Here is a 9,654-nt window from a genome sequence, read left to right as displayed (position 1 = left end):
TCCTGTCAGGGATAATGTTGGTGCCATGGCACGACCGTGCTGCAGCACATAAGTGGAAACAGCCCAGAAAAATTAAAGCTTGCGCATCTTTTTAACCCCTAAAGGAGAGAGTGGCTCTTAGGGGAGGTATAAGGTTTGTAGAAAGTGAAGCTGACCTTCACATAATCACATGCAAATGAGGAAGCTTGAGCAGCTCTACAAATTGGTAGATATAGCAGTTAGAGATATTGGTAGAAAATAAAAGGTCATCCGACATCAGTGTTTTTAAGTGAGCAGTTTAATACTTCAGAGGCATTTGGTAGATGATGATCTATAATGTGCCTCAGTCAAATCATGTTGGCCTTATGTAATTATGCAAAATAGTCCATCAAATTATGTATGTACTTTAAAAAAAGAAGCATGTTTAACATGCTAGTCATTATGTGATGAGAAAACTTTCGTTCGATTATGAACGAAAAATCTCTTTTAAGGTATTATACATATTATACTAAAAAGTAATGTGTTAATGTGCACATTTTTATTAATGCCTAACAATTAAATTCTTTTAGCTCATCAACTGCAGGCAGATTTTTCCTTATAATCAATCATTATAAAATGTTACAGTCAACACATGCAGCCATGCCATTGTGATGTTTCACAGAAGCATGTCATTAATTCACTTTCAGTCTGCATCATGTATTTCCATCTTTTGCGAACAATCTCATTAACAATACATGATTATGAACTATGCATGCTCTGGTTAATGCGTGAGGAATGTGTTTCTGTATTTGTATGCATTTCTTAGATTAAACTATTGTAGTCTTTAATCCATAGCAGCTCTATCCACTTTTTGTAATAATGGCAGCAGCTACTATAATACAACAATTTAAATAAACATTGCTACGACAAATATTATAATGGCTGCCTCTGTAATAGCTGAATAATTGTTTATCATCCCTTGTTTTTAGCTTCCAATGCATAGGGGTTGCACTGAGGCCAGGGGGTTCTCATTGTGCTAAATTAGGCAAATTCTCTTATCACTGGCTCTAATTTAAACTGACTAAGAGCTGATCATGCCGGGTCATGCCTCTACGGTTAAAATTTCAAGAACTGCTATAGGAAACATCCGCTGTGTATGTGCTGATGTGATTAAAAAATGTTGTCTGCTCCTCTGTTCTTCAGTTCTTCAGTCTGATTCAAGCAAACAGCAATTTGTGACATGACTAACACTGTTGACCACACAGTCTTCAGCTGTTTAAAGTTTTTTTCTGAATGGTTAATTCATTTTGATCCTCTTTTCCCATAGGATGAGTCCTTGTCCCTTGAAGGGAGGTCTCTTTTGTTACTCGCATTGCTTTTGACCAGAAAGGATAAAACGATTATTCAACTCAAACTTAATAAAAAAACTAAATTCTTTTTATTTTGTTTTTAATTGTAAGAGCTATGTAGCTCCTAGCTATGACAATGACAGGTGAAGAAAACAAGATACCCGCAAATTATCTTTATATAAAGATGACACAACAGTGCATTTTCATAAATATATTGATATTTCTGACACCATATTTGAAAATTAAATAGATTTCCATTTCGAATGGCCCATAACACTGTTATCTTGACAATATATAACACTTAAAATAAAGGACATGCTTGAATATGATCAGAAGCCAGCAGAGGAGCAGGTGAACAAACTCTGTCAAGATTACTTTTGATTTTCTCATTCAAACCACACCAAATGCCTTTAATCTTTTATTTGGAGTAAGTGCATTTCATGGATAAAGCAATTCTATCAGGAGACACATAATGTTCTGCCCACAACTAGCTCTCAGCAAGAAAAGATCAACAGACACTGTCATCTCAAGACCACTTAAAAGTCTCTTTGTAGTCAGGCGCATAAAACCAATGCCCTATTCCTTCTTATTTGTTGACTTTGATTCAGCCTGGAAGAATGCACGCAAATAGTGTATTGCACTTTAAGGTATTACTAGTTTTTCTTGTTGTCTTTTGTATATAACCCAAACTTTCAAGCAATTTGCATTCTTTACCTTATATGAATTTAGACTCGAAGCACCAGAATAAAGACGACACAGACTCGTTTTGCATTCACAGGTGCACAGTGTGCAGACTCAGCCTTTTGCTCTGACTGGCAGGTTTGCTGATATGTAAAATCTGCCAAACCACATTTAGACTCAAAATTAGGCAAAGGTGTAATGCTTGCTCGAGATTGAAAAAGATAAATACTTCCCAGCGGACTGTCTGGAGGAATTTCCTCTCCTACTTTAACGAAACCTTAAACGCAGGTGCCTTCTTGAACCCCACTCCACCTCCTATGTTTGAGTTTTTGCTTGCTTGGGTGTGTATTCACATACATATATTTGGCTTGTCAAAAATACAATTTGACCAGTGATTTTAACTATTTGAGACAAATTCTTTCCCTTCAACCCTGTTGGTGAAAAAAAAATAAAAACCTTTAAAGTTAGGCTTAGATATTCTAGCATTTCGTATTTTAGATTGATTGACATGGTTGTGATGCTTGTGGTCCAAGCAGTTATGCAGAGCACCATCTGGGATACTGATACAAATAAAAGTTTAAATGTATTGATCTGATTCAGCATGTCTCCACTTTTCTTTTGACAGACAGTCTGTATTGTCTGTCAAAAGATGTGTCTGCATTTTGTTTTCTTTCATTTTTTCACCGTATGCTCGTATCCTCACCTGTCTGTGTGATGTCTTTAAGCACATATCTATACATCAAAACCAGATTTTATTCTTTTCAGTCTGTAAGCACGATTTCCACAAATAAATTTTGCTCTACAAATAAACTTAGACATGCACAAATGTGCACACACACAGAAAAACAGAGCTGTTAATGTTTGAGCTGTTTCATAAAAAGAAACAGTAGATTGTCAGACCAAACCACAACAGAAACTTTGCAAGCCATCCTCCTCCCTTCTCACTCTCAATGTTTGATCAGCTGCTGGACATTATCCTGTTCTACCTTTTCCACTCCATGCATCTTGGACAGCTCAACTAATTCATCTTAATCTGCAATGAGGTGTAAGCTGCACTGTTTTCCGTGCCAGTAAAGGATTACGACAACCTGCCTTCCAAGGATAACTTGTGTCTAGTACCCATCACCATAATACTCCTACATACCCTCAGGTCAATCTGTCACAATCTGTGATCTTTTGTGGTGTCAACCTTAGAAGGAATATAGGATGAAGCAGGACTGTTTTATCATGCTTAGAATTCATGGGAACTGACCATGTCAAATAAATAATGACAAGTCATAAAAGTTGAGAGAAATAGGAATTTAAATGCAATATGAAATTACAATGGGACTCTAAATTTAATTGACCTCTTTTTTTGATGCTATTTTGTTATTCTCATATAAAAGCCATAACAAAGCTACAAAAAAACTAATTCAGTATTAAAATTGATACTTGATATGGGGCTACACGGTGGTGTGGTGGTTAGCACCATTGCCTCACAGAGAAGGTTCCAGGTTCAACTCCCAGCTGGGGCCTTTCAGTGTGGAGTTTGCATGTTCTCCCCGTGTATGCATAGGTTTTCTCCGGGTACTCCGGCTTCCTCCCACCGTCCAAAAACATGCATGTTAGGTTAACTGGTGACTCTAAAATTGTCCTTAGGTGTGAGTGTGAGCGTGTGTGTGGTTGTTTGTCTTCTGTGGCCCTGTGATGGACTGGCAACCTGTCCAGGGTGTACCCCACCTCTTGACCAATGACCACTGGGATAGGCTCCAGAACCCCCCCGACCCGACTGACAGATTAAGCGAGTATAGAAAATGGATTGATGGATAGATGGATACCTGATATTTACTATATTGATAATACTATAATTACAACTATTTTCCTCTTTCATTTGAATTGTCTTATTAGAATTTTCTAAAACATATTCCTCTTTATGTTTTAGAGTCACATCTGTTCAAGTTTCAGTAACTTAGGGGATATACTAATGGGAAAATACCTTTTTATTCCCATGCTTGAAAGCATATCTTTGGTATTTGAAGTGAACTCAAAATCACAGAAAAAGCACAATCTTAGCATTTCGATTTTGGGCCTCTTATATCTGAGAATGGGACATTCAGTGAGCCGTTCAGATTTGCTGGGAAAACCTACGTCACTTTTAAAGGTTATCTAGCATCCTCCCCATGCACTTCTGCCTATTTTTGCCTTATCTTTTTCAGATACGACCACACACTAATCAGAGTTCCTTAATTATTTTCTGAGTCAGAAGTTAGAATATTCTAGTTTACCATTTGTAATGGAATGCACCAACAGTGCACCACTGTAACTGTAATTACAAATACAAAGATCAGTTAAATATTTACCATTTAAAGCAGCAGTTTAATGGTAGCTGCTACAAACTTAAATCACAGAGCAATAGAGCAACAGTGAAGGGGCGGCTGTATCTCAGGAGGAAGAGCAGTCGCCCACCAATCGGAAGGTCGGTGGTTCGACTCTGGCTTCCTTGGGCAAGACACTGAACCCCACGTTGCCCCCCCAGTGTATCATTGGGGGTACGAATGTGTGTAGTTAAGAATCTTAAGAATCTTAAGACGAGTGTGTGTGAATGCAGCACACACACTCGTCTGGGCCTCTAACATTAAGATTAAGATTGCCGGTTAGACTAGAAAAGTGCTATACAAGTACAAGTCCAGTTAACCAGCCAGCGGCCGTTACTTTATGTCTTAAGAACTTGAGTCATAAGCAGACTGCCTCAAAAGACATCTGTAGCTGTCCGGGGTCCAACTGCAGAAGAGCGAAATGTAAGTATGTGAGAATAGAATTACAATTACCTTGAGTCTTGCTGTGAAAATCACTGAAGACTCACACAGCGAACAGCGGGGAGGAATGATGTTATAAAACTGGATTAAACTCTCAGAAACACAACTACAGGGAAGTAGTAATTTAGGTAATCTTAGGTAATCTTTCCTATGGAGAAAATTATCTTCCGCAAACACTATCTGACATTTGAGCATCACACAGTCATTCCAGTATGTAATTTACTCTAAAGATATTTAGTTGCATCTCTCCTAATTGAAGAAGGCATACTTAAGCGTCTGTTTATAATACCCCATTAAAACAGAAAGTCAGACCTTATGAGCATTATGACTGCATGAGAAAGGTCAAATTTGAGAGAAGTGATTTTTAGTATAACTACTGCCTTACAACGATATTATACAATTCAATGATGATGATAATCTGATGTCTGAGCCTCAGCTTGTTTTGATAGCATGGACAAATTCTGCTCTGTTGGTGCCCATCCTTAATCGATCCACCCAAATAAACCCATGTGTGCTTGTGTGTTATCTCTTACTGTTTCTAAGTGCTCATTTGCTTGTGATTAAATTATTTCCTTTCATTTCAATTTGGGTTGATAATTCTTTTTGTTCTTCCCGATGCATTAAAATGCAATAAAACATTTGAGAAAATGAGAATTACAATGGATAACCATTAATAACCGTGAGCACTGATGACACCCTCTGATAAGCCATAAATCTAACGACATTAGATCATGTTAATGGTACACTGAACATTTTCAGCTACAACATTTCCCAAAGCCGTTTTCGAGAGTAATTAGCATCACTCCATTAAACATTAACTCAGCTCAACTCTCAGACACACTGCATTTCAGTTCTCTGAGCGACTCTCATCTGTTGTGCCCACCAAACTGAAAATCTTTTAAGATCCTCTGAGAATCTCCTCCAATTCAACTGATGCAATGCTTATTTGTGGTACCTTAATTACTGATAGATGAACAAAAGAATTCCTACCCAGCAAATGGACAGAAAATTATAATAAAAGTTTTGGGGTGAACTTGTTTGCACCACTTATTCTTCCATTTCTCCTTTTATTCACAACACACCACCTGTGATTGACATCTCTGAGCTCTACCTCACAATTGTTAAGATTAAGAGCTGCGACCAGAGTAAGCAATTTCATTACTAAATGAAACATACAGAGGCCATCCTTACAGGAAACTCAAGTAATTTGTAATGTTGTCATTGAAATAAAAAGACCAATTTATGGCATAAAAGATTTGCTGTTTTAGCAAAAGGTAAGATAGCAGACACATATATTCGGTTTATTGTGTTCAAAACATGTGTAAAACCCTTCCTCTTTCTTTAAAATACAAAAAAATTGTTATGTAATTACACTAATGATAACTTGGACACTAACATAATTTTATTCAGTTACAGTTAAGAAAATATGCCTTAAGTACCTATCTGTCAAAACATCAGCTGTCCGGAGTTCATTAAGAGTGTGGCATTTATACAGTACATCAAAGTTGCACTTGCTCACCCAAAGCACACAGAAAAATCATCTCTCTGCCGGTTAAAAAAAGCCACCCTTTGGCTAAAGCACGAAACAGATCCATCAAAGAGATTACAGGAACATTCGATAGCCTACTTTCATAATAACACACAAACTTTACATAACTGTGACATATCTGAGCATCCAAGATCATCAAAAACGTGTTGCACATTGTGGCTTGTAGTATATGTGCATGACAACTACAATCTCACAGTGAATAGCTGCCCTAAAAAGTAACATTCCAATAACCATTCCATTTTTACAGCCACCTGCCTCTTCTGCCTCTTTAGAATTTTTGAAAAAACAAATCAAGACAGACATTGATATTTCCAAGACCACAGGAGATGCGGAAAAGCAAAGCCTCTTCACAGAATTCAAAGTCATAGTACATCAAGCACTGTTCTTCACTTTGTTAGATTAATGATTAAGTCTCTTCAATTAGTGCAAAATATCTTAAATCCAGTTAACGCAATCATCATTCTTGTTCTTGATTTATTCAATCGATCATTGATATACTAGTTTTGAAGTGCAAATACATTTTTTTTCTGATCACAGTTGAAATATTTCTAAACAAGACACTGAAAACTGTAATTTTGTAAAATCCCTTCCAGGGTGAATATTTATAGAAACTTTAATTGCAGTGTTGATGGGTACATGGCGAGACGGAGTTTGCCTTGTCAGAGTGTGTTGTCATCATTGGTTTGACATCAAAATGACTCATCATTCTTCTTTACAAGCCAATGGCAGAGGTGGGCTAACAAGCCTTTTTGCACATTTGCACATAAGTATACAGCTATTGCACGGAGAAACAGAGGCATAAGATTGCACCACAGAAGTCTCTGTGAATCAGAACCCTCTGCAAATGCTGCCAGTTGTGGACAAGACCCCGTTAGAAAATGTCAAGAGAGGTTTCATATGTGGAGGAGATTGTTGTGGGCTTTGAGTGAGGTACACTGTAATGAAGTCACAACAGTTTTCTTTAAAACAGTGCTGAGGGAGTGAAAGCCTCAAAACTATTTAAGAACATCTGTGTATGTGTGCAGGCATCTTAATGCTACTTAATGGCTGCTTGTGGGCAGTCTGTTTTTCTACTTTCATGCAATGATCATGTGTGATATCATTACTATGATCATAAGAGAAGTTTATCTGAAAGTTGATCACACATTTCTGATACAGCTCCCTGTGTCTTGTCATGCCTTATCGTTTGCAGGTGGCATAATTAGCTTCGATCTGTCTGGCTCCAGTTAACGCTTTCAGGGAGAGATGCTGACAACTGCTCGTGGTTGGAGATTTAAATGAGGCATTTTCAGTGGATTTGGCAGCTGGAGTGCCAAGGTATTGAGTATTAGAGCCAGCTTGATTTGGCCTTTTTCATCCTTTTTTTCCCATTAAGCCTGCAAGGCTGTGTGAGATGGCAACAATGTCCTATTCTCTGTCTTTTTGACAAGGCTGACAAGTCTGCTCATATTCAGTGCAGTTAATTAGACAGAGCATCATAAAAAAGATGGACATTAGGATTCTACATATGAAAAAGCTGTAATTCCTGAACACTTCATCTACACTCTAAGACTAGATTACTGCTAATAACAACTATTACTACAATTGTAAGTTTTTCACTGTAAGCGTTAAAAGACATAAGGGCTGAATAATGTGTTTTTGAAAAATGTCTTTGATGGAGAAGGATTAGCAGGTGTTCTGTGTTCAGTCAATCTTCAGTAGGTGTCATACACTAATCCTTTCATATTCTTACTTTTACATTTGATAAAGATGTTCACAGAAAATTATGTTTTTCTTTTACTCTACTTTGAGAGGTTTTCCTTTTCTTTTTAATTGAGATTTAATTGTAATGTGATATGATTTGGATTAGTTTTACTCGTTTGATGCAGTCTTTGAAATGTGTGGTTGAATTTGCGCACTGTACATTGTGGGAGGATGCTTTCACTATAGGTTGTTTGCATATTTGTTTATTTCAAGTGAAAGGCTGTGATCAAGCTTTTTTGATACATGTGTATGATACTTTTACATTTATACTTTTGCACGCATTGAAAGTGTGACAAAGGGGTGAATTACATTAAAATTGTTCAGTTTTTTTTTCTTCCAATAATTCATATTTAATTACTTCCTTTGCGTTCAAAGGAAAATAAATGACTAAAACAATCAGTATCATCCCTCAGCCAAATGAAAGGATTAAATGTCAATTTAAAAATTTATGTTTGGAGGCAGAGGGAAGTGGTTTGTGGGGGAGGAACACACAACTTCCACACTGGAGATCTAAGTTTGTCCCCTATCCAACTCACTACTTTAGCATTCGAAATTTCACTTTTGTTATCAGTTTTGGTGTAATTCAGTTTTCAGTCACTGTTTGGCTAAGTTTAAAAACTAAGGCAGTGGCTTGCCTTCAAACAGACTCTGATAACACCTACCACACACACATGTGACAAATCAAGTTAGTTTGCAGCAGACAAAAACATCCAGGCTGATGTACATTACTTTGGAAGTCATACACAGTGTCTCTCTCTCTCTCTCTCTCTCTCTGTCTCTCTCTGTCTCTCTCTCTCTCTCTCTCTCTCTCTGTCTCTCTCTCTCTCTCTCTCTCTCTCTGTCTCTCTCTCACACACACACAAAAGAGAGAGAAATGAACAATTTCTTCTTATTAGTATGAATACATTTATTTTTGTTTACAACTTATGGTGCAGAAATCAATGAACATGTTTTTGGTTTTGTGTGAATGTCTTAAAACAGAGTAGATGTTTAAACCAGTTAAAACAAACAAAAAAAACAAAACAATGCACAACTAAAAGACTACTGTATTATTACCCAGAGGCCACTGGAGACAGAGGGGCAAAACACAGGTCGAAATACATCTTTCTTTGATTAAACATGATCAATGACAGTTTCACACAGTTGCTTGAGTGTTTGAGCATTCCCCTCCTATTTGGCTCATTGGTTAGCCCATCAGGAAAAAATCTGATACATTGTTGAAATGAGGGTATTATATGTGTTCAGAGATGTTCTTGAGAAACACATCCCATGTTCGCTGATGTATGATGGTCTAATGTTATGGTGTGACGAAACAAATGAGAAACTATCAGTGGGGATATGATTTGCTTTGCTTGCTCATTGCCAAGGTGCCTTTCTGTTGGTTGTTGACAATGGATGAGCGATCCTAGAGTCATCACAACAACTTACTGGCACTGCAAGAGCTATGCCAAGCAAATTAATGGTTGACTGTTCAGAATGGATGGTGTAATCAGCAAGGTCCTTATTTAAGCAGAGACTTGGTGTCCATTTCACTCGTGAAGCAAAAAGAACACTAAATTCCCTCAGCAGACATTGCACA

The sequence above is a fragment of the Leuresthes tenuis genome, unplaced genomic scaffold (assembly GCF_036924035.1).
Source record: "Leuresthes tenuis unplaced genomic scaffold, fLeuTen1.0.hap1 SCAF_17, whole genome shotgun sequence".
NCBI lineage: Eukaryota > Metazoa > Chordata > Actinopteri > Atheriniformes > Atherinopsidae > Leuresthes > Leuresthes tenuis.
The sequence above is the reverse complement of the archived record's forward strand: the minus strand, read 5'-3'. Positions refer to the sequence as shown.